The sequence below is a fragment of the Pseudophryne corroboree genome, chromosome 1 (assembly GCF_028390025.1).
Source record: "Pseudophryne corroboree isolate aPseCor3 chromosome 1, aPseCor3.hap2, whole genome shotgun sequence".
Classification (NCBI taxonomy): Eukaryota; Metazoa; Chordata; class Amphibia; order Anura; family Myobatrachidae; genus Pseudophryne; species Pseudophryne corroboree.
In genome coordinates this window covers 1,048,235,586-1,048,259,444 of record NC_086444.1, presented here as the reverse complement: position 1 = coordinate 1,048,259,444, position 23,859 = coordinate 1,048,235,586, and the positions used below count along the sequence as shown (strand labels likewise).

General features: G+C 48.5%; 1 protein-coding gene across 10 annotated transcripts in view; it reads left to right on the top strand.

The window, feature by feature from the left end:
• MICU3 (mitochondrial calcium uptake family member 3) overlaps positions 1-23,859 on the top strand; it is a 284,701-nt gene that overhangs the window by 101,018 nt on the left and 159,824 nt on the right. The gene's annotated exons all lie outside the window — the stretch shown is intronic.

Here is a 23,859-nt window from a genome sequence, read left to right as displayed (position 1 = left end):
TTAATAAAGGCTAGGAAGGAGGTGACGATAAAACATTATCACCGTATCTGGCGAAAGCATGTGTCTTGGTGTGAGACCAAGAATGCACCTCCGGAAGATTTTCATCTGGGTCGTCTTCTCCACTTCCTACAGACAGGAGTGGATATGGGCCTGAAATTAGGCTCTGTTAAGGTACAGATTTCGGCCCTCTCGATTTTCTTTCAGAAGGAATTGGCTTCTCTTCCAGAAGTCCAGACGTTTGTAAAGGGAGTGCTGCACATCCAGCCCCCTTTTGTGCCTCCAGTGGCACCATGGGACCTGAACGTGGTGTTGCAGTTCCTAAAATCACACTGGTTTGAACCGCTTAACAAGGTTGAGTTGAAATTTCTTACCTGGAAGGTGGTCATGTTGTTGGCCTTAGCATCAGCAAGGCGAGTGTCAGAATTGGCGGCTTTGTCACACAAGAGCCCCTACTTGATTTTTCATGTGGATCGAGCTGAATTGGGGACACGTCCGCAATTTTTGCCTAAAGTGGTTTCTTCGTTCCATATGAATCAACCTATTGTGGTGCCTGTGGCTACAAGTGACCTGGAGGATTCCAGATCCCTGGACGTATTCAGGGCCTTAAAAATTTATGTAGCCAGGACGGCTAGAATTAGGAAAACAGAGGCTCTGTTTATCCTGTATGCGGCCAATAAGATTGGCGCTCCTGCTTCGAAGCAGACTATTGCTCGCTGGATCTGTAATACGATTCAGCAGGCTCACTCTACGGCTGGATTGCCGGTACCAAATTCGGTTTAGGCTAATTCCACTAGGAAGGTGGGCTCTTCTTGGGCGGCTGCCCGAGGCGTCTCGGCATTACAACTTTGCAGAGCGGCGACTTGGTCGGGGTCAAACACTTTTGCTAAATTCTACAAGTTTGATACCCTGGCTGATGAGGACCTAGCGTTTGCTCAGTCGGTGCTGCAGAGTCATACGCACTCTCTCGCCCGATTGGATGCTTTGGTATAAACCCCATGGTCCTTACGGAGTCCCCAGCATCCTCTAGGACGTAAGAGAAAATAAGATTTTAACCCTACCGGTAAATCTATTTCTCCTAGTCCGTAGAGGATGCTGGGCGCCCGTCCCAGTGCGGAAACTCTGCAAGACTTGTATATAGTTGTTGCTTACATAAGGGTTATGTTACAGTTGACATCGGTCTTGGACCGTTACTGTAGTTTGTTCATACTGTTAACTGGTTATGTATGTTCCAGGTTACATGGTATGATTGGTGTGGGCTGGTATGAATCTTGCCCTTGGATTGCTAAATCCTGCCTTGTATTGTCCATCTCCTCTGGGCACAGTTCTCTAACTGAGGTCTGGAGGAGGGGCATAGAGGGAGGAGCCAGTGCACACCCATAGTCAAAGTTCTTTTTAGGTGCCCTATCTCCTGCGGAGCCCGTCTATACCCCATGGTCCTTAGAGTCCCCAGCATCCTCTACGGACTAGGAGAAATAGATTTACCAGTAGGTTTAAAATCTTGGCCCTCATTCCGAGTTGATCGCTCGCAAGGCGATTTTAGCAGAGTTACACACGCTAAGCCGCCGCCTACTGGGAGTGAATCTTAGCTTCTTAAAATTGCGACCGATGTATTCGCAATAATGCGATTACTAACTACTTAGCAGTTTCAGAGTAGCTCCAGACTTACTCTGCCTGTGCGATCATTTCAGTGCTTGTCGTTCCTGGTTGACGTCACAAACACACCCAGCGTTCGCCCAGGCACTCCCACCGTTTCTCCGGCCACTCCTGCGTTTTTCCCGGAAACGGTAGCGTTTTCAGCCACACGCCCCTGAAACGCCGTGTTTCCGCCCAGTAACACCCATTTCCTGTCAATCACATTACGATCGCCGGAGCGAAGAAAAAGCCGTGAGTAAAAATACTATCTTCATTGTTAAATTACTTGGCGCAGTCGCAGTGCGAATATTGCGCATGCGTACTAAGCGGAATTTTACTGCGATGCGATGAAATATACCGAGCGAACGACTCGGAATGAGGGCCCTTATTTTTTTTGAGCAGTGTATATTCACACCTTGACAAAGGGGCTGCTGCCCCCGAAATGTTGGACATGTGATTTTGCTGAATACACTTCTTGATTTTACCACAATACAAGTCCTGGAGTGACGCCGTTTTTTTGTCCATTATACTTTACCTATTGCGGAGGGCACCCAGGCCGTTTAATTTATAGGACCAGATGTGCCGGCATTACAGCACGATCTATATATATATATATATATATATATATGGTGTAGACCTGGAGTCACCCGGAGGGCACCGCAGCATTTACCACACAGGCGTCCAGGAGTGCCGGGCCATCCACAGCCACATTATATATATATATATATATATATATATATATAATTATAAGATAGATATGAGTTGGATATATAATAGCTATGAAATAGATGAAAGATTATTCCGTGCACACCCACATAATCATCTCCCCATAGGTTACATACCTTTTGAGACCTATGTATTTGGCTAGAAATGTATAAATATGTCTTCAGAAACCTAGAAACTGACTTTTATAACTTAATATTCACGAAATGTATCCAGACAGGCTAGGTGTGAAGGATATCAGCCTTGAACTGCTTCTCTGGATTTTTCACAGGGCTTAATGCTCTCACTGGACATATCCCATGTCTGAATTAATAAATGAGACTGTGTAATCCTGTTATAATTTTTCTAACGTGTAAGAGAGAACTGCTAAATAATTCAGCCGCTTCATTTTCATTTTTGTGCTGAACGTTTGCTCTAATGAATTATAAATATGTATCAGCGAATGTTAAAGTGCCCCAGAATGTCAGTGTGGAAGTCAGCATCTGTCCCATTTGCTGGATGGATAGACTGACGAATAGGAAAGAGGTGATGATGGGATTTGAGGCCTCCATCTACAGTGTGTCTGTTGTCAGTTCTGTAAATCAGTGAGTGTTCTCTGCAGTGCCAGAGCTCTAGCTATCTCCGGAGATGAAAGACATGTACAGAAGGACTCGTTTATATTGTCTCTACATTATGTTTGTTATAGTACATAGGAAACCAGTTATATTTTATAGGCAGACCATTTCATTTACCTGGGGGCCCACTGATGGTATACCTGCCTTTGGGGTGTAGTATGGCTGACCGCCGGTCAGCTTACCGACGCCAGGATCCCGGCAGCATACCGACGCCGGGATCCCGGCGGGGAGGGGCGAGTGCAGTAAGCCCCTTGCGGGTCAGCAGACCGCCGGTCACATGAATACCACCCCTGCCTTTGTGTGCTCTTTCGCTTCCTTAATAGAAGAAAACTGTTCAGTATACTCTGTGTATTAATTACAAATCACGAGCCTAATTCAGAGATGTATGCAGACCCAATGGTTTTCATACATCACTGATGTTTGTTGAGCTGCGATGGGGTCACCAGAGTGACAGTCTCACATTTTCCATATCTTCTTGCTGGAGCATAGGTGTATTCATTACTGTTTTTAAAAAAAGAATATCGAGCGCAAATGTGTACAGATTTGACACCTAGATTATATACATACAAAATCAAATGCAGCTCCCAGTAGATAGATTACTTCCTCAAATTACACATAGAATCAACAAATGAGAGAGCAATATATATAAAAAATTACAAGACGTTAATATTAAAGAGTAAAACATTAAGAACAATTGAGATATATAGAATATAAATACATATATAGGTTCACTGATAGTATCCAAAGAGTTACACCTTCATGGCAATTACTTTAAAGTTCACAGATGATATCTAGTTTTTGTTTTTTAGATAGCCATTATATGACGTTGCAAACAGATAATCTGCTGTATCTTAATGTGGTCCCACACTTGGCATCCATCCTGCGCTATACTCGACCTCCCCGTCACATACCATGCAGTATATAGGCTCACCACTGATGAGGATTTGCAGCCCTCAATGAAGGGTAGGGATTTTGCACTGTTTCTCCCTGTCGCACTTCAAGCTTGGTGGATATACAGGAGTCAGTGGCTGTAGTCACGTTCCTCCGCTGTTATAGTGGTAACAGGCACGCTTGTTGGATATACAGGAGTCAGTGGCTGTAGTCGCGTTCCTACATTGTTATAGTGGTAACAGGCACGCTTGTTGGATATACAGGAGTCCGTGTCTGTAGTCACGTTCCTCCGCTGTTATAGTGGTAACAGGCACGCTTGTTGGATATACAGGAGTCCGTGTCTGTAGTCACGTTCTTCCGCTGTTATAGTGGTAACAGGCACGCTTGTTGGATATACAGGAGTCAGTGGCTGTAGTTGCGTTCCTCCACTGTTATAGTGGTAACAGGCACGCTTGTTGGATATACAGGAGTCCGTGTCTGTAGTCACGTTCCTCCACTGTTATAGTGGTAACAGGCACGCTTGGTGGATATACAGGAGTCAGTGGCTGTAGTTGCGTTCCTCCACTGTTATAGTGGTAACAGGCACGCTTGTTGGATATACAGGAGTCCGTGTCTGTAGTCACGTTCCTCCGCTGTTATAGTGGTAACAGGCACGCTTGGTGGATATACAGGAGTCGGTGGCTGTAGTTGCGTTTCCCTGTTGTTATAGTAGTAACAGGCACGCTTGGTGGATATACAGGAGTCCGTGGCTGTAGTTGCGTATCCCTGTTGTTTAAGTAGTAACGGGCACGCTTGGTGGATATACAGGAGTCGGTGGCTGTAGTCATGTTTCTCTGCTGTTATAGTAGTAACAGGCACACTTGGTGGATATACAGGAGTCAGTGGCTATAGTCGCGTTTCTTCATTGTTATAGTGGTAACAGGCACGTTTGGTGGATATACAGGAATCGGTGGTTGTAGTCGCGTTTCTCCGTTGTTATAGTAGTAACGGGCATGCTTAGTGGATATAAAGGAGTCGGTGGCTGTAGTCGTGTTTCCACGTTGTTATAGTGGTAACGGGCACACTTGGTGGATATACAGGAGTCGGTGGCTGTAGTCGCGTTTCCCTGTTGTTATAGTAGTAACAGGCTCGCCTGGTGGATGTTGGTGGCTGTACTCGTGTTTCTCCGTTGGTATAATGTTAACTGGGACGCAAAGCAGAATCCCTAATAAGTGCCGGCTTGGTTGTGGATCATCAAATCGAAAGTGTCTAGGTCTACAATGTTTAGGTCAACCACTATAGGGCGACAGGATTTGAAGGTCAACAGGGTTTCTAGGTCAACAGGTCAAAATGTCGACATGAGGTGGTTTTTGTTTTTTGGTGTTGTTTTCTGCGTACAGTGACCGGGAAGCCGAATTAGTGCACCGTGTCCCCTCGCGTTCGGGCAATGTGCCTCGCTTCGCTCGGCACAGATTACCGTTCCAGTCGTAGTCCACATGGATCATTAAGTATGAAAAAGTAAAAAGAAAAAAAAAATTTGAAAAAAATCATGTCGACCTTTTGACCTGTCGACCTAGAAACCCTGTTGACCTTCAAACCCTGTCGACCTATAGCGGTCGACCTAAACATTGTCGACCTAGACAGTGTTGATCTTCAGACAGGATCCTGTCGGCTTACGGGGCTAATAGGATAGCCCCAGGGGAATCACAGCAGCAAATAGGATACCGCCCATAGGGGTATATGCAATTAGCGGCGAATCGCGGCAATTTTTCGGCCATTTTTTAATTCGACACAATTCGACCGTCGAATTCCGGCAAGTGGTTGCCGAAATTTAACATATTCAATAAAAAACGGATTCGACAATCCCGCTGTCGAAAAACGGCCGATTTGATGGATTTTGATCCGATTTTTAAAAAACGGGAAAAAACCCGAAAAAAAATTGCGTGGGGTCCCCCCTCCAAAGCATAACCAGCCTCGGGCTCTTCGAGCCGGTCCTGGTTCTAAAAATCCGGGGGAAAAACTGACAGGGGATCACCCGTATTTTTAAAACCAGCACCGGGCTCTGCGCCGTGGAATTAAATATCCAACTAGTCACCCCTGGCCGGGGTACCCTGGGGGAGTGGGGACCTCTTCAATCAAGGGGTCCCCCCCCCCAGCCACCCAAGGGCCAGGGGGTGAAGACCGAGGCTGTCCCCCCCCATCCAAGGGCTGCCGATGGGGGGCTAATAGCCTTGAGAAAAGTGTAAGAATATTGTTTTTTCCAGTAGTACTACAAGTCCCAGCAAGCCTCCCCCTCAAGCTGGTACTTGGAGAACCACAAGTACCAGCATGCGGGAGAAAAACGGGCCCGCTGGTACCTGTAGTTCTACTGGAAAAAAATACCCAAATAAAAACAGGACACGCACACCGTGATAGTAAAACTTTATTACACACATGTCGACACACACATACTTACCTATGTTCACACGCCGACCTCTGTCCACTTGTCCAAGTAGAATCCACGTGTACCTGTGAATAAAATTATACTCACCTCAATCCAGTGTCCAGATTATAATCCACGTACTTGGCAAAAAAAAAAAAACGAACACCCGGACCAAACGGACTGAAAGGGGTCCCATGTTTACACATGGGACCCCTTTCCACGAATGCCGGGACCCCACGTGACTGCTGTCACAGAAGGTCCCTTCAGCCAATCAGGAAGCGCTACTTCGTGGCACTCACCTGATTGGCTGTATGCGCGTCTGCTGTCAGACAGCGCATCGCACAGCTCCCTCCATTAGTTTCAATGGTGGGAACTTTGCCGTCAGCGGTGGGGTTACGGCTGACTGCGGGTGACCTCACCGCTGACGCAAAGTTCCCACCATTGAATATAATGGAGAGGCTTTGCGATGCGCTGTCTGACAGCTCAGACGCGCATAGCCAATCAGCAGAGTGCCAGGACGTTGCGCTCGCTGATTGGCTGAAGAGACCTTTCTGTGACAGCAGTCACGGGGGGGTCTCTGCATTCGGGGAAAGGGGTCCCATGTGTAAACATGGGACCCCTTTCAGTCCGTGTGGTTCGGGTGTTCGTTTTTTTTTTTTTTTTTGCCAAGTACGTGGATTATAATCTGGACACTGGATCAGGTGAGTATAATTTTATTCACAGGTACACGTGGATTCTACTTGGACAAGTGGACAGAGGTCGGCGTGTGAACATAGGTAAGTATGTGTGTGTCGACATGTGTGTAATAATAAGAATTTACTTACCAATAATTCTATTTCTCGTAGTCCGTAGTGGATGCTGGGGACTCCGTCAGGACCATGGGGAATAGCGGCTCCGCAGGAGACAGGGCACAAAAATAAAAGCTTTAGGACTAGGTGGTGTGCACTGGCTCCTCCCCTATGACCCTCCTCCAAGCCTCAGTTAGGATACTGTGCCCGGACGAGCGTACACAATAAGGAAGGATTTTGAATCCCGGGTAAGACTCATACCAGCCACACCAATCACACTGTACAACTTGTGATCTGAACCCAGTTAACAGCATGATAACAGAGGAGCCTCTGAAAAGATGGCTCACAATAATAATAACCCGATTTTTGTAACAATAACTATGTACAAGTATTGCAGACAATCCGCACTTGGGATGGGCGCCCAGCATCCACTACGGACTACGAGAAATAGAATTATCGGTAAGTAAATTCTTATTTTCTCTGACGTCCTAAGTGGATGCTGGGGACTCCGTCAGGACCATGGGGATTATACCAAAGCTCCCAAACGGGCGGGAGAGTGCGGATGACTCTGCAGCACCGAATGAGAGAACTCCAGGTCCTCCTCAGCCAGGGTATCAAATTTGTAGAATTTTGCAAACGTGTTTGCCCCTGACCAAGTAGCAGCTCGGCAAAGTTGTAAAGCCGAGACCCCTCGGGCAGCCGCCCAAGATGAGCCCACCTTCCTTGTGGAATGGGCATTTACAGATTTTGGCTGTGGCAGGCCTGCCACAGAATGTGCAAGCTGAATTGTACTACAAATCCAACGAGCAATCGTCTGCTTAGAAGCAGGAGCACCCAGCTTGTTGGGTGCATACAGGATAAACAGCGAGTCAGTTTTCCTGACTCCAGCCGTCCTGGAAACATATGTTTTCAGGGCCCTGACAACGTCTAGCAACTTGGAGTCCTCCAAGTCCCTAGTAGCCGCAGGCACCACAATAGGTTGGTTCAGGTGAAACGCTGACACCACCTTAGGGAGAAACTGGGGACGAGTCCGCAGTTCTGCCCTGTCTGAATGGAAAATCAGATATGGGCTTTTGTGAGACAAAGCCGCCAATTCTGACACTCGCCTGGCCGAGGCCAGGGCCAACAGCATGGTCACTTTCCATGTGAGATATTTCAAATCCACAGATTTGAGCGGTTCAAACCAATGTGATTTGAGGAATCACAGAACTACGTTGAGATCCCACGGTGCCACTGGAGGCACAAAAGGGGGTTATATATGCAGTACTCCCTTGACGAATGTCTGGACTTCAGGAACTGAAGCCAATTCTTTCTGGAAGAAAATCGACAGGGCCGAAATTTGAACCTTAATGGACCCCAATTTGAGGCCCATAGACACTCCTGTTTGCAGGAAATGCAGGAATCGACCGAGTTGAAATTCCTCCGTGGGGGCCTTCCTGGCCTCACACCACGCAACATATTTTTGCCAAATGCGGTGATAATGTTGTGCGGTCACCTCCTTCCTGGCTTTGACCAGGGTAGGTATGACTTCTTCCGGAATGGCTTTTTCCCTTAGGATCCGGCGTTCAACCGCCATGCCGTCAAACGCAGCCGCGGTAAGTCTTGGAACAGACAGGGTCCTTGCTGAAGCAAGTCCCTTCTTAGCGGCAGAGGCCATGGGTCCTCTGTGAGCATCTCTTGAAGTTCCGGGAACCAAGTCCTTCTTGGCCAATCCGGAGCCACAAGTATAGTTCTTACTCCTCTCCGTCTTATAATTCTCAGTACCTTGGGTATGAGAGGCAGAGGAGGGAACACATACACTGACTGGTACACCCACGGTGTTACCAGAGCGTCCACAGCTATTGCCTGAGGGTCCCTTGACCTGGCGCAATACCTGTCCAGTTTTTTGTTGAGGCGGGACGCCATCATGTCCACCTTTGGTCTTTCCCAACGGTTCACAATCATGTGGAAGACTTCCGGATGAAGTCCCCACTCTCCCGGGTGGAGATCGTGAACACTGCTGACAGTGCTATCACATGATTTTCCGCCCAGCGGAAAATCCTTGCAGCTTCTGCCATTGCCCTCCTGCTTCTTGTGCCGCCCTGTCTGTTTACGTGGGCGACTGCCGTGATGTTGTCCGACTGGATCAGCACCGGTTGACCTTGAAGCAGAGGTCTTGCTAGGCTTAGAGCATTGTAAATTGCCCTTAACTCCAGTATGTTTATGTGAAGTGAAGTCTCCAGACTTGACCACACTCCCTGGAAATTTTTTTTTTTTTTTTTTTTCCCCTGTGTGACTGCTCCCCAGCCCCTCAGGCTGGCATCCGTGGTCACCAGGACCCAGTCCTGAATGCCGAATCTGCGGCCCTCTAGTAGATGAGCACTCTGCAGCCACCACAGAAGAGACACCCTTGTCCTTGGAGACAGGGTTATCCGCTGATGCATCTGAAGATGCGATCCGGACCATTTGTCCAGCAGATCCCACTGAAAAGTTCTTGCGAGAAATCTGCCGAATGGAATCGCTTCGTAGGAAGCCACCATTTTTCCCAGGACCCTTGTGCAATAATGCACTGACACTTTTCCTGGTTTTAGGAGGTTCCTGACTAGCTCGGATAACTCCCTGGCTTTCTCCTCCGGGAGAAACACCTTTTTCTGGACTGTGTCCAGAATCATCCCTAGGAACAGCAGACGTGTCGTCGGGATCAGCTGCGAATTTTGGAATATTTAGAATCCACCCGTGCTGTTGTAGCAGTATCCAAGATAGTGCTACTCCGACCTCCAACTGTTCCCTGGACTTTGCCCTTATCAGGAGATCGTCCAAGTAAGGGATAATTAAGACGCCTTTTCTTCGAAGAAGAATCATCATTTCGGCCATTACCTTGGTAAAGACCCGGGGTGCCGTGGACAATCCAAACGGCAGCGTCTGAAACTGATAGTGACAGTTCTGTACTACGAACCTGAGGTACCCTTGGTGAGAAGGGCAAATTTGGACATGGAGGAAAGCATCCTTGATGTCCAGGGACACCATATAGTCCCCTTCTTCCAGGTTCGCTATCACTGCTCTGAGTGACTCCATCTTGAATTTGAACCTTTGTATGTAAGTGTTCAAAGATTTCAGATTTAAAATAGGTCTCACCGAGCCGTCTGGCTTCGGTACCACAAATAGTGTGGAATAATACCCCTTTCCCTGTTGTAGGAGGGGTACTCTTATTATCACCTGCTGGGAATACAGCTTGTGAATTGCTTCCAATACTGCCTCCCTGTCGGAGGGAGACGTTGGTAAAGCAGACTTCAGGAACCTGCGAGGGGGAGACGTCTCGAATTCCAATCTGTACCCCTGGGATACTACCTGTAGGATCCAGGGGTCCACTTGCGAGTGAGCCCACTGCGCGCTGAATCTTTTGAGACGACCCCCCACCGCACCTGAGTCCGCTTGTAAGGCCCCAGCGTCATGCTGAGGCCTTGGCAGAAGCGGTGGAGGGCTTCTGTTCCTGGGAAGGGGCTGCCTGCTGCAGTCTTTTTCCCTTTCCTCTACCCCGGGGCAGATATGACTGGCCTTTTGCCCGCTTGCCCTTATGGGGACGAAAGGACTAAGGCTGAAAAGACGGTGTCTTTTTCTGCTGAGAGGTGACTTGGGGTAAAAAGGTGGATTTTCCAGCTGTTGCTGTGGCCACCAGGTCCGATAGACCGACCCCAAATAACTCCTCCCCTTTATACGGCAATACTTCCATGTGCCGTTTGGAATCCGCATCACCTGACCACTGTCGTGTCCATAAACATCTTCTGGCAGAAATGGACATCGCACTTACTCTTGATGCCAGAGTGCAAATATCCCTCTGTGCATCACGCATATATAGAAATGCATCCTTTAAATACTCTATAGTCAATAAAATACTGTCCCTGTCAAGGGTATCAATATTTCTCTGACGTCCTAAGTGGATGCTGGGGACTCCGTCAGGACCATGGGGATTAGCGGCTCCGCAGGAGACAGGGCACAAAAGTAAAAGCTTTAGGATCAGGTGGTGTGCACTGGCTCCTCCCCCTATGACCCTCCTCCAAGCCTCAGTTAGATTTTTGTGCCCGGCCGAGAAGGGTGCAATCTAGGTGGCTCTCCTAAAGAGCTGCTTAGAGTAAAAGTTTTGTTAGGTTTTTTATTTTCAGTGAGTCCTGCTGGCAACAGGCTCACTGCATCGAGGGACTTAGGGGAGAGAAGTGAACTCACCTGCGTGCAGGATGGATTGGCTTCTTAGGCTACTGGACACCATTAGCTCCAGAGGGAGTCGGAACACAGGTCTCACCCTGGGGTTCGTCCCGGAGCCGCGCCGCCGACCCCCTTGCAGATGCCGAAAAGTGAAGGTCCAGAAACCGGCGGCAGAAGACTTTTCAGTCTTCATAAGGTAGCGCACAGCACTGCAGCTGTGCGCCATTGTTGTCAGCACACTTCATAGCAGCGGTCACTGAGGGTGCAGGGCGCTGGGGGGGGCGCCCTGGGCAGCAATGATAGTACCTTATTCTGGCTAAAAATACATCACATATAGCCCCTGGGGGCTATATGGATGTATTTAACCCCTGCCAGGTCTCAGAAAAACGGGAGAAGAAGCCCGCCGAAAAGGGGGCGGGGCCTATTCTCCTCCGCACACAGCGCCATTTTCCCTCACAGAAATGCTGGTGGGAAGGCTCCCAGGCTCTCCCCTGCACTGCACTACAGAAACAGGGTTAAAACAGAGAGGGGGGGCACTTATTTGGCGATATGACTATATATATTAAAATGCTATAAGGGAAAAACACTTATATAAAGGTTGTCCCTGTATAATTATAGTGTTTTTGGTGTGTGCTGGCAAACTCTCCCTCTGTCTCCCCAAAGGGCTAGTGGGGTCCTGTCCTCTATCAGAGCATTCCCTGTGTGTGTGCTGTGTGTCGGAACGTGTGTGTCGACATGTATGAGGACGATGTTGGTGAGGAGGCGGAGCAATTGCCTGTAATGGTGATGTCACTCTCTAGGGAGTCGACACCGGAATGGATGGCTTATTCAAGGAATTACGTGATAATGTCAACAGAGACGGCCGGCAAAAAAATAGTACCTGTCCAGGCGTCTCAAACACCGTCAGGGGCTTTAAAACGCCCATTTACCTCAGTCGGTCGACACAGACACAGACACGGACACTGATTTCAGTGTCGACGGTGAAGAAACAAACGTATTTTCCTTTAGGGCCACACGTTACTTGTTAAGGGCAATGAAGGAGGTGTTACATATTTCTGATACTACAAGTACCACAAAAAAGGGTATTATGTGGAGTGTGAAAAAACTACCTGTAGTTTTTCCTGAATCAGATAAATTAAATGAAGTGTGTGATGATGCGTGGGTTTCCCCCGAGAGAAAATTATTGGCGGTATACCCTTTCCCGCCAGAAGTTAGGGCGCGTTGGGAAACACCCCTTAGGGTGGATAAGGCGCTCACACGCTTATCAAAACAAGTGGCGGTACCGTCTCCGGATAGGGCCGTCCTCAAGGAGCCAACTGATAGGAGGCTGGAAAATATCCTAAGAAGTATATACACACATACTGGTGTTATACTGCGACCAGCGATCGCCTCAGCCTGGATGTGCAGAGCTGGGGTGGCTTGGTCGGATTCCCTGACTAAAAATATTGATACCCTTGACAGGGACAGTATTTTATTGACTATAGAGCATTTAAAGGATGCATTTCTATATATACGAGATGCACAGAGGGATATTTGCACTCTGGCATCAAGAGTAAGTGCGATGTCCATATCTGCCAGAAGATGTTTATGGACACGACAGTGGTCAGGTGATGCAGATTCCAAACGGCACAAAGAAGTATTGCCGTATAAAGGGGAGGAGTTATTTGGGGTCGGTCCATCGGACCTGGTGGCCACGGCAACTGCTGGAAAATCCACCGTTTTTACCCTAAGTCACATCTCTGCAGAAAAAGACACCGTCTTTTCAGCCTCAGTCCTTTCGTCCCCATAAGAGTCATATCTGCCCAGGGATAGAGGAAAGGGAAAAATACTGCAGCAGGCAGCCCATTCCCAGGAACAGAAGCCTCCACCGCTTCTGCCAAGTTTCTCAGCATGACGCTGGGGCCGTACAGGACCCCTGGATCCTACAAGTAGGATCCCAGGGGTACAGATTGGAAAGTCGAGACGTTTCCCCCTCGCAGGTTCCTGAAGTCTGCTTTACCAACGTCTCCCTCCGACAGGGAGGCAGTATTGGAAACAATTCACAAGCTGTATTCCCAGCAGGTGATAATCAAAGTACCCCTCCTACAACAAGGAAAGGGGTATTATTCCACACTATGTTGTGGTACTGAAGCCAGAAGGCTCGGTGAGACCTATTCTAAATCTGAAATATTTGAACACTTACAAAGGTTCAAATCAAGATGGAGTCACTCAGAGCAGTGATAGCGAACCAGGAAGAAGGGGACTATAGGGTGTCCCGGGACATCAGGGATACTTACCTCCATGTCCCAATTTGCCCTTCTCACCAAGGGTACCTCAGGTTCGTGGTACAGAACTGTCACTATCAGTTTCAGACGCTGCCGTTTGGATTGTCCACGGCACCCCGGGTCTTTACCAAGGTAATGGCCGAAATGATGATTCTTCTTCAAAGAAAATGGACGACCTCCTGATAAGAGCAAGGTCCAGAGAACAGTTGGAGGTCGGAGTAGCACTATCTCAAGTAGTTCTACGACAGCACGGGTGGATTCTAAATATTCCAAAACCGCAGTTGTTTCCGACGACACATCGGCTGTTCCTAGGGATGATTCTGGACACAGTCCAGAAAAGGGTGTTTCTCCCGGAGAAGAAAGCCAGGGAGTTATCCGAGCTAGTCAGGAACCTCCTAAAACCAGGAAAAGTGTCAGTGCATCATTGCACAAGGGTCCTGGGAAAAATGGTGGCTTCTTACGAAGCGATTCCATTCGTCAGTTTTCACGCAAGAACTTTTCAGTGGGATCTGCTGGAAAAATGGTCCGGATCGCATCTTCAGATGCATCAGCGGATAACCCTGTCTCCAAGGACAAGGGTGTTTCTTCTGCGGTGGCTGCAAAGTACTCATCTACTAATGGGCCGCAGATTCGGCATTCAGGAAGGGTCCTGGTGTCCAGGGATGCCAGCCTGAGAGGCTGGGGAGCAGTCACACAGGGAAAAAATTTCCAGGGAGTGTGATCAAGTCTGGAGAATTCTCTCCACATAAATATACTGGAGCTAAGGGCAAGTTACAATGCTCTAAGCTTAGCAAGACCTCTGCTTCAAGGTCAGCCGGTATTGATCCAGTGGGACAACATCACGGCAGTCGCCCACGTAAACAGACAGGGCGGCACAAGAAGCAGAAGGGCAATAGCAGAAACTGCAAGGATTCTTCGCTGGGCGGAAAATCATGTGATAGCACTGTCAGCAGTGTTCATTCCGACGCCCGGGAGAGTGGGAATTTCATCGGGAAGTCTTCCACATGATTGTGAACCATTGGGAAAGACCAAAGGTGGACATGATGGCGTCCCGCCTGAACAAAAAACTGGACAGGTATTGCGCCAGGTCAAGAGACCCTCAGGCAATAGCTGTGGACGCTCTGGTAACACCGTGGGTGTACCAGTCAGTGTATGTGTTCCCTCCTCTGCTTATCATACCCAAGGTACTGAGAATTATAAGACGTAGAGGAGTAAGAACTATACTCGTGGCTCCGGATTGGCCAAGAAGGACTTGGTACCTGGAACTTCAAGAGATGCTCACAGAGGACTCATGGCCTCTGCCGCTAAGAAGGGACTTGCTTCAGCAAGTACCATGTCTGTTCCAAGACTTACCGCGGCTGCGTTTGACGGCATGGCGGTTGAACGCCGGATCCTAAGGGAAAAAGGCATTCCGGAAGAGGTCATTCCTACCCTGGTCAAAGCCAGAAAGGAGGTGACCGCACAACATTATCACCACATGTGGCGAAAATATGTTGCGTGGTGTGAGGCCAGGAAGGCCCCACGAAGAAATTTCAACTCGGTCGATTCCTGCATTTCCTGCAAACAGGAGTGTCTATGGGCCTCAAATTGGGGTCCATTAAGGTTCAAATTTCGGCCCTGTCGATTTTCTTCCAGAAAGAATTGGCTTCAGTTCCTGAAGTCCAGAAGTTTGTCAAGGGAGTACTGCATATACAACCCCCTTTTGTGCCTCCAGTGGCACTGTGGGATCTCAACGTAGTTCTGGGATTCCTCAAATCACATTGGTTTAAACCGCTCAAATCTGTGGATTTGAAATATCTCACATGGAAAGTGACCATGCTGTTGGCCCTGGCCTCGGCCAGGCGAGTGTCAGAATTGGCGGCTTTGTCTCACAAAAGCCCATATCTGATTGTCCATTCGGACAGGGCAGAGCTGCGGACTCGTCCCCAGTTTCTCCCTAAGGTGGTGTCAGTGTTTCACCTGAACCAGCTTATTGTGGTACCTGCGGCTACTAGGGACTTGGAGGACTCCAAGTTGCTAGATGTTGTCAGGGCCCTGAAAATATAGGTTTCCAGGACGGCTGGAGTCAGGAAAACTGACTTGCTGTTATCCTGTATGCACCCAATAAACTGGGTGCTCTTGATTCTAAGCAGACAATTGCTAGTTGGATGTGTAGTACAATTCAGCTTGCACATGCTGTGGCAGGCCTGCCACAGCCAAAATATGTAAATGCCCATTCCACAAGGAAGGTGGGCTCATCTTGGGCGGCTGCCCGAGGGGTCTCGGCTTTACAACTTTGCCGAGCAGCTACTTGGTCAGGGGCACACCCTGACTGAGGAGGACCGGGAGTTCTCTCATTCGGTGCTGCAGAGTCATCCGCACTCTCCCGCCCGTTTGGGAGCTTTGGTATAATCCCCATGGTCCTGACGGAGTCCCCAGCATTCACTTAGGACGTCAGAGAAAATAAGAATTTACTTACCGATAATTCTATTTCTCGTAGTCCGTAGTGGATGCTGGGCGCCCATCCCAAGTGCGGATTGTCTGCAATACTTGTACATAGTTATTGTTACAAAAATCGGGTTATTATTGTTGTGAGCCATCTTTTCAGAGGCTCCGCTGTTATCATGCTGTTAACTGGGTTCAGATCACAGGTTGTACAGTGTGATTGGTGTGGCTGGTGTGAGTCTTACCCGGGATTCAAAATCCTTCCTTATTGTGTACGCTCGTCCGGGCACAGTATCCTAACTGAGGCTTGGAGGAGGGTCATAGGGGGAGGAGCCAGTGCACACCACCTGATCCTAAAGCTTTTACTTTTGTGCCCTGTCTCCTGCGGAGCCGCTAATCCCCATGGTCCTGACGGAGTCCCCAGCATCCACTACGGACTACGAGAAATAGAATTATCGGTAAGTAAATTCTTATTTTTCAGTCAGAGATTCCGACCAAACCCCCCCAGCACTGCACATCCATGCTGGGGCGATGCTGGTCGCAGTATAACATCAGTATGTGTGTATATACTTTTTAGAGTATTTTCCAGCCTCCTATCAGCTGGATCTTTGAGGGCGGCCGTATCAGGAGACGGTAACGCCACTTGTTTTGATAAGCGTGTGAGCGCCTTATCTACCCTAGGGGGTGTTTCCCAGCGCGCCCTAACCTCTGGCGGGAAAGGGTATAATCACACACTTCAATCAATTTATCTGATTCAGGAAAAACTACAGGTAGTTTTTTTCACACCCCACATAATACCCATTTTTTTGGTACTTGTAGTATCAGAATATGTAACGCCTCCTTCATTGCCGTGATTATGTAACGTGTGGCCCTACTGGAAAATACGTTTGTTTCTTCACCGTCGACACTGGAGTCAGTGTCCGTGTCTGTGTCTATGTCGACCGACTGAGGTAATGGGCGTTTTAAAGCCCCTGACGGTGTTTGAGACGCCTGGACAGGTACTAATTGGTTTGCCGGCCGTCTCATATCGTCAACCGACCTTGTAGCGTGTTGACACTATCACGTAATTCCATAAATAAAGCCATCCATTCCGGTGTCGACTCCCTAGGGGGTGACATCCCCTTACAGGCAATTGCTCCGCCTCCACTAACATCGTCCTCATACCTGTCGACACACACGTACCGACACACAGCACACACACAGGGAATGCTCTGATAGAGGACAGGACCCCACTAGCCCTTTGGGGAGACAGAGGGAGAGTTTGCCAGCACACACCAAGGCGCTATAATTATACAGGGACAACCTTATAGTAAGTGTTTTCCCTTATAGCAGCTTAATATATATTTATATCGCCAAAATATGCCCCCCCTCTCTGTTTTAACCCTGTTTCTGTAGTGCAGTGCAGGGGAGAGCCTGGGAGCCTTCCCACCAGCGGATCTGTGTGGGAAAAATGGCGCTGTGTGCTGAGGAGATAGGCCCCGCCCCCTTCACGGCGGGCTCTTCTCCCGGTTTTCTCTAACGTCCTAGTGGATGCTGGGGACTCCGTCAGGACCATGGGGAATAGCGGCTCCGCAGGAGACAGGGCACAAAAAGTAAGCTTTTAGGATCACATGGTGTGTACTGGCTCCTCCCCCTATGACCCTCCTCCAAGCCTCAGTTAGGTTTTTGTGCCCGTCCGAGCAGGGTGCAATCTAGGTGGCTCTCTTAAAGAGTTGCTTAGAAAAAGTTTTTAGGTTCTTTATTTTCAGTGAGTCCTGCTGGCAACAGGCTCACTGCTACGAGGGACTTAGGGGAGAGAAGTGAACTCACCTGCGTGCAGGATGGATTGGCTTCTTAGGCTACTGGACACCATTAGCTCCAGAGGGAGTCGGAACACAGGTCTCGCCCTGGGGTTCGTCCCGGAGCCGCGCCGCCGACCCCCCTTGCAGATGCTGAAGATTGAAGAGGTCCGGAACCAGGCGGCAGAAGACTTTCAGTCTTCATCAGGTAGCGCACAGCACTGCAGCTGTGCGCCATTGTTGTCAGCACACTTCACACAGCGGTCACGGAGGGTGCAGGGCGCGGGGGGGGGCGCCCTGGGCAGCAATGTATAATACCTGTATGGCGAAAAATACATCACATATAGCCCTTGAGGCTATATGGATGTATTTAACCCCTGCCAGATATCACAAACTCCGGAGAAGAAGCCCGCCGAAAAGGGGGCGGGGCCTATTCTCCTCAGCACACAGCGCCATTTTCCCTCACAGAAATGCTGGTGGGAAGGCTCCCATGCTCTCCCCTGCACTGCACTACAGAAACAGGGTTAAAACAGAGAGGGGGGGCACTGATTTGGCGATATGAATATATATTAAATGCTATAAGGGAGGAACACTTATATAAAGGTTGTCCCTGTATAATTATAGCGTTTTGGTGTGTGCTGGCAAACTCTCCCTCTGTCTCCCCAAAGGGCTAGTGGGTCCTGTCCTCTATCAGAGCATTCCCTATGTGTGTGCTGTATGTCGGTACGTGTGTGTCGACATGTATGAGGAAAATGTTGGTGAGGAGGCGGAGCAAATTGCCTGTAATGGTGATGTCACTCTCTAGGGAGTCGACACCGGAATGGATGGCTTATTTATGGAATTACGTGATAATGTCAACACGCTGCAAGCCGGTTGACGACATGAGACGGCCGGCGATCAAATTAGTACCTGTCCAGGCGTCTCAAACACCGTCAGGGGCTGTAAAACGCCCATTTACCTCAGTCGGTCGACACAGACCCAGACACGGACACTGATTTCAGTGTCGACGGTGAAGAAACAAACGTATTTTCCTTTAGGGCCACACGTTAAGGGCAATGAAGGAGGTGTTACATATTTCTGATACTACAAGTACCACAAAAAAGGGTATTATGTGGGATGTGAAAAAACTACCTGTAGTTTTTCCTGAATCAGATAAATTAAATGAAGTGTGTGATGATGCGTGGGTTTCCCCCGATAGAAAATTATTGGCGGTATACCCTTTCCCGCCAGAAGTTAGGGCGAGTTGGGAAACACCCCTTAGGGTGGATAAGGCGCTCACATGCTTATCAGAACAAGTGGCGGTACCATCTACAGATAGGGCCGTACTTAAGGAGCCAGCTGATAGGAGGCTGGAAAATATCCTAAAAAGTATACACACACATGCTGGTGTTATACTGCGACCAGCGATCGCCTCAGCCTGGATGTGCAGAGCTGAGGTGGCTTGGTCGGATTCCCTGACTAAAAATATTGATACCCTTGACAGGGACAGTATTTTATTGACTATAGAGCATTTAAAGGGTGCATTTCTATATATGCGAGATGCGCAGAGGGATATTTGCACTCTGGCATCAAGAGTAAATGCGATGTCCATATCTGCAAGAAGATTTTTATGGACACGACAGTGGTCAGGTGATGCAGATTCCAAACGGCACAAAGATGTATTGCCGTATAAAGGAGAGGAGTTATTTGGGGTCGGTCCATGGGACCTGGTGGCCACGGCAACTGCTGGAAAATCCACCGTTTTTTACCCTAAGTCACATCTCTGCAGAAAAAGACACCGTCTTTTCAGCCTCAGTCCTTTCGTCCCTATAAGAGTCATATCTGCCCAGGGATAGAGGAAAGGGAAGAAGACTGCAGCAGGCAGCCCATTCCCAGGAACAGAAGCCATCCACCGCTTCTACCAAGTTCTCAGCATGACGCTAGGACCGTACAGGACCCCTGGATCCTACAAGTAGTATCCAAGGGGTACAGATTGGAATGTCGAGACGTTTCCCCCTCGCAGGTTCCTGTAGTCTGCTGTACCAATGTCTCCCTCCGACAGGGAGGCAGTATTGAAAACAATTCACAAGCTGTATTCCCAGCAGGTGATAATAAAATTACCCCTCCTACAACAGGGAAAGGGGTATTATTCCACACTATATTGTGGTACTGAAGCCAGAAGGCTAGGTGAGACCTATTCTAAATCTGAAATATTTGAACACTTACAAAGGTTCAAATCCAGATGGAGTCACTCAGAGCAGTGATAGCGAACCGGGAAGAAGGGGACTATATGGTGTCCCGGGACATCAGGGATGCTTACCTCCATGTCCCAAAATTTGCCTTTCTCACCAAGGGTATCTCAGGTTCGTGGTACAGAACTGTCACTATCAGTTTCAGACGATGCCGTTGGATTGTCCAAGGCACCCCGGGTCCTTACCAAGGTAATGACCGAAATGAGGATTCGTCTTCAAAGAAAATGGACGACCTCCTGATAAGAACAAGGTCCAGAGAACAGTTGGAGGTCGGAGTAGCACTATCTCAAGTAGTTCTACGACAACACGGGTGGATTCTAAATATTCCAAAACCGCAGTTGTTCCGACGACACGTCTGCTGGTCCTAGGGATGATTCTGGACACAGTCCAGAAAAAGGTGTTTCTCCCAGAGGAGAAAGCCAGGGAGTTATCCGAGCTAATCGGGATCCTCCTAAAACCAGGAAAAGTGTCAGTGCATCATTGCACAAGAGTCCTGGTAAAAATGGTGGCTTATTACGAAGCGATTCCATTCGTCAGATTTCACGCAAGAACTCTTCAGTGGGATCTGCTGGACAAATGGTCCGGATCGCATCTTCAGATGCATCAGCGGATAACCCTATATCCAAGGACAAGGGTGTCTCTCCTGTGGTGATTACAGAGTGCTCATCTTCTAGAGGGCCGTAGATTCGGCATTCAGGATTGGATGCTGGTGACCACGGAGGCCAGCCTGAGAGGCTGGGGAGCAGTCACACAGGGAAAAAATTTCCAGGGAGTGTGATCAAGTCTGGAGAATTCTCTCCACATAAATATACTGGAGCTAAGAGCAAATTTATAATGCTCTAAACTTAGCAAGACCTCTGCTTCAAGGTCAGCCGGTATTGATCCAGTGGGATAACATCACGGCAGTCGCCCACGTAAACAGAAAGGGCGGCACAAGAAGCAGGAGGGCAGTGGCAAAACTGCAAGGATTTTTCGCTAGGCGGAAAATCATGTGATAGCACTGTCAGCAGTGTTCATTCCGGGAGTGGACGACTGGGAAGCAGACTTCCTCAGCAGGCACGACCTCCACCCGGGAGAGTGGGAACTTCATAGGGAAGTTTTCCGCATGATTGTGAACCGTTGGGAAAGACCAAAGGTGGACATGATGGCGTCCCGCCCGAACAAAAAACGGGACAGGTATTGCGCCAGGTCACGAGACCTTCAGGCGATAGCTGTGGATGTCCTGGTAACACCGTGGGTGTAACAGTCGGTGTATGTGTTCCCTCCTCTGCTTCTCATAACCAAGGTATTGAGAATTATAAGACGTAGAGGAGTAAGAACTATACTCGTGGCTCCGGATTGGCCAAGAGGGACTTGGTACCCGGAACTTCAAGAGATGCTCACAGAGGACTAATGGCCTCAGGAGCTAAGAAGGGACTTGCTTCAGCAAGTACCATGTCTGTTCCAAGACTTACCGCGGCTGCGTTTGACGGCATGGCGGTTGAACGCCGGATTCTAAGGGAAAAGGCATTCCGGAAGAGGTCATACCTACCCTGGTCAAAGCCAGGAAGGAGGTGACCGCACAACGTTATCACCACATGTGGTGAAAATATGTTGCGTGGGTGAGGCCAGGAAGGCCCCACGAAGAAATTTCAACTAGGTCGATTTCTGCACTTCCTGAAAACAGGAGTGTCTATGAGCCTCAAATTGGGGTCCATTAAGGTTCAAGTTTCGGCCCTGTAGATTTTCTTCCAGAAAGAATTGGCTTCAGTTCCTGAAGTCCAGACATTTGTCAAGGGAGTATTGCATATACAGCCCCTTTTGTGCCTCCAGTGGCACCGTGGGATCTCAAAGTAGTGTTGGGATTCCTCAAATCATATTGGTTTGAACCGCTCAAATCTGTGGATTTGAAATATCTCACATGGAAAGTGACCATGCTGTTGGCCCTGGCCTCGGCCAGGCGATTGTCAGAATTGGCGGCTTTGTCTTACAAAAGCCATATTTGATTTTCCATTCGGACGGGGCAGAACTGGGACTCGTCCCCAGTTTCTTCCTAAGGTGGTGTCAGCGTTTCACCTGAAACAACCTATTGTGGTGCCTGCGGCTACTAGGGACTTGGAGGACTCCAGGTTGCTAGACGTTGTCAGGGCCCTGAAAATAAATATATATATATATATATATATATATAATTCCAGGACGGCTGGAGTCAGAAAGTCTGACTTGCTGTTTATATTGTATGCACCCAAAAAACTGGGTGCTCCTGCTTCTAAGCAGACTATTGCTCGTTGGATTTGTAGTACAATTCAACTTGCACATTCTGTGGCAGGCCTGCCACAGCCAAAATCTGTAAATGCCCATTCCACAAGGAAGGTGGGCTCATCTTGGGCGGCTGCCCGAGGGGTCTCGGCTTTACAACTTTGCCGAGCAGCTACGTGGTCAGGCGGGAACACGTTTGTAAAATTCTACAAATTTGATATCCTGGCTGAGGAGGACCTGGAGTTCTCTCATTCGGTGCTGCAGAGTCATCCGCACTCTCCCGCCCGTTTGGGAGCTTTGGTATAATCCCCATGGTCCTGACGGAGTCCCCAGCATCCACTAGGACGTTAGAGAAAATAAGATTTTACTTACCGATAAATCTATTTCTCATAGTCCGTAGTGGATGCTGGGCGCCCATCCCAAGTGCGGATTGTCTGCATTACTTGTACATAATTATTGTTACAAAAATCGGGTTATTATTGTTGTGGGCCATCTTTTCAGAGGCTCCTTCGTTGTTATCATACTGTTAACTGGGTTCAAATCACAGGTTGTACGGTGTGATTGGTGTGGCTGGTATGAGTCTTACCCGGGATTCAAGATCCTTCCTTATTGTGTACGCTCGTCCGGGCACAGTACCTAACTGAGGCTTGGAGGAGGGTCATAGGGGGAGGAGCCAGTGCACACCACCTAGTCCTAAAGCTTTTATTTTTGTGCCCTGTCTCCTGCGGAGCCGCTATTCCCCATGGTCCTGACGGAGTCCCCAGCATCCACTACGGACTACGAGAAATAGAATTATCGGTAAGTAAATTCTTATTTTTTTCCAGTAGAACTACAGGTACCAGCGGGCCCATTTTTCTCCCGCATGCTGGTACTTGTGGTTCTCCAAGTACCAGCTTGCGGGGGAGGCTTGCTGGGACTTGTAGTACTACTGGAAAAAACAATATTCTTACACTTTTCTCAAGGCTATCAGCCCCCCATCCGCAGCCCTTGGATGGGGGGGGACAGCCTCAGGCTTCACCCCTGGCCCTTGGGTGGCTGGGGGGGGGGCCCTTGATTGAAGGGGTCCCCACTCCCCCAGGGTACCCCGGCCAGGGGTGACTAGTTGGATATTTAATGCCACGGCTGCAGGGCGCTGTATAAAAGTGACCCCCGGCTGTAGCATTATCTGTCCAGCTAGTGGAGCCCGATGCTGGTGTAAAAAATACGGGGGACCCCTACTCTTTTTGTCCCCCGTATTTTTTGCACCAGCACCAGGCGCAGAGCCCGGTGCTGGTTTTCAAAATACGGGGGATCCCCTGTCAGTTTTCCCCCCGGATTTTTAGAACCAGGACCGGCTCGAAGAGCCCGAGGCTGGTTATGCTTAGGAGGGGGGACCCCACGCCATTTTTTTTCGGGTTTTTACCATTCCATTAAAAAAAAAAAAATATCTATATATATCTATATATATATATATATATATATATATATATTTTTTTTTTTTTTTTAAATATATAAATAATATTTGTGCCTCCAAAATAGACAAACCAAGTCCCTAATCCCTTCTAATATAAATAGATATGCTATTACCAATAAAAAAAACACCAAAAAAAACATGTTTTAAATTTTTTTTATTAGATTCCGCCACCAAAGTGTGGCGGATTGAAAATGACGAATTTACTGTCTAAAAGCACTGTTGTCGAATTTCCAAACTTCAATTAAA